Raw genomic sequence first — 2,500 nt, forward strand, 5'->3', positions numbered from 1 at the left:
GTGGCCGAGGCAGGGGCTCCAAATTGGGGTAAAAGTGAGGTGGAGGGCCCCCTGGAGGTAGGGGGCCGATAGCAGGTGTGTGTGGCCGAAGCAGGGGCTCTAAATTGGGTAAAAGGGAGGTGGAGAGCCGCCTGGAGGTAGGGGGCGGAAAGCAGGTGTGTGTGGCCGAAGAAGGGGCTTTAAATCGGGTAAAAGGGAGGTGGAGAGCCGCCTGGAGATAGGGGGCCCGCTCCCAGGTGTGTGTGGCCGAAGCAGGGGCTTTAAATCGGGTAAAAGGGAGGTGGAGAGCCGCCTGGAGATAGGGGCCCGCTCCCAGGTGTGTGTGGCCGAAGCAGGGGCTTTAAATCGGGTAAAAGGGAGGTGGAGAGCCGCCTGGAGATAGGGGCCCGCTCCCAGGTGTGTGTGGCCGAAGCAGGTGCTCTAAATTGGGTTAAAAGTGAAGTGGAGAGCCGCCCGGAGATAGGGGGCCTCTCCCAGGTGTGTGTGGCCGAAGCAGGTGCTCTAAATTGGGTTAAAAGGTGAAGTGGAGAGCCGCCCGGAGATAGGGGCCCGCTCCCAGGTGTGTGTGGCCGAAGCAGGGGCTCTAAATTGGGTTAAAAGTGAAGTGGAGAGCCGCCTGGAGATAGGGGCCCGCTCCCAGGTGTGTGTGGCCGAAGCAGGGGCTTTAAATCGGGTAAAAGGGAGGTGGAGAGCCGCCTGGAGATAGGGGCCCGCTCCCAGGTGTGTGTGGCCGAAGCAGGGGCTTTAAATCGGGTAAAAGGGAGGTGGAGAGCCGCCTGGAGATAGGGGCCCGCTCCCAGGTGTGTGTGGCCAAAGCAGGGGCTCTAAATTGGGTTAAAAGTGAAGTGGAGAGCCGCCTGGAGATAGGGGCCCGCTCCCAGGTGTGTGTGGCCGAAGCAGGGGCTCTAAATTGGGTTAAAAGTGAAGTGGAGAGCCGCCTGGAGATAGGGGCCCGCTCCCAGGTGTGTGTGGCCGAAGCAGGTGCTCTAAATTGGGTAAAAGGGAGGTGGAGAGCCGCCTGGAGATAGGGGCCCGCTCCCAGGTGTGTGTGGCCGAAGCAGGGGCTCTAAATTGGGTTAAAAGTGAAGTGGAGAGCCGCCAGGAGATAGGGGGCTTCTCCCAGGTGTGTGTGGCCGAAGCAGGTGCTCTAAATTGGGTTAAAAGTGAAGTGGAGAGCCGCCTGGAGATAGGGGCCCGCTCCCAGGTGTGTGTGGCCGAAGCAGGGGCTCTAAATTGGGTTAAAAGTGAAGTGGAGAGCCGCCTGGAGATAGGGGCCCGCTCCCAGGTGTGTGTGGCCGAAGCAGGGGCTCTAAATTGGTTTAAAAGTGAAGTGGAGAGCCGCCTGGAGATAGGGGCCCGCTCCCAGGTGTGTGTGGCCGAAGCAGGGGCTCTAAATTGGGTAAAAGGGAGGTGGAGAGCCGCCTGGAGATAGAGGGCCGCTCCCCGGTGTGTGTGGCCGAAGCAGGTGCTCTAACTTGGGTTAAAAGTGAAGTGGAGGGCCCCCTGGAGGTAGGGGGCCGATAGCAGGTGTGTGTGGCCGAAGAAGGGGCTCTAAATCGGGTAAAAGGGAGGTGGAGAGCCGCCCGGAGATAGGGGGCCTCTCCCAGGTGTGTGTGGCCGAAGCAGGGGCTCCAAATCCGGTAAAAGGGAGGTGGAGAGCCGACTGGAGATAGGGGGCGGATAGCAGGTGTGTGTGGCCGAAGAAGGGGCTCTAAATCGGGTAAAAGGGAGGTGGAGAGCCGCCTGGAGATAGGGGCCCGCTCCCAGGTGTGTGTGGCCGAAGCAGGGGCTCTAAATTGGGTAAAAGGGAGGTGGAGAGCCGACTGGAGATAGGGGGCCTCTCCCAGGTGTGTGTGGCCGAAGCAGGGGCTCTAAATTGGGTTAAAAGTGAGGTGGAGGGCCCCCTGGAGGTAGGGGGCCGATAGCAGGTGTGTGTGGCCGAAGAAGGGGCTCTAAATCGGGTAAAAGGGAGGTGGAGAGCCGCCCGGAGATAGGGGGCCTCTCCCAGGTGTGTGTGGCCGAAGCAGGGGCTCCAAATCCGGTAAAAGGGAGGTGGAGAGCCGACTGGAGATAGGGGGCGGATAGCAGGTGTGTGTGGCCGAAGAAGGGGCTCTAAATCGGGTAAAAGGGAGGTGGAGAGCCGCCTGGAGATAGGGGCCCGCTCCCAGGTGTGTGTGGCCGAAGCAGGGGCTCTAAATTGGGTAAAAGGGAGGTGGAGAGCCGACTGGAGATAGGGGGCCTCTCCCAGGTGTGTGTGGCCTAAGCAGGGGCTCTAAATTGGGTTAAAAGTGAGGTGGAGGGCCCCCTGGAGGTAGGGGGCCGATAGCAGGTGTGTGTGGCCGAAGAAGGGGCTCTAAATCGGGTAAAAGGGAGGTGGAGAGCCGCCTGGAGATAGGGGGCCGCTCCCGGGTCTCTGGGTCCGAAAAAGGGGTTGAAATTCGGGTAGAGTTGGGCCCCGCTCCTCGGCCTCTCTGGTGTTTGGGTTAAGTCCCCAGGACCA

The sequence above is a fragment of the Centroberyx gerrardi genome, chromosome 21 (genome assembly GCF_048128805.1).
Source record: "Centroberyx gerrardi isolate f3 chromosome 21, fCenGer3.hap1.cur.20231027, whole genome shotgun sequence".
Lineage (NCBI taxonomy): Eukaryota > Metazoa > Chordata > Actinopteri > Beryciformes > Berycidae > Centroberyx > Centroberyx gerrardi.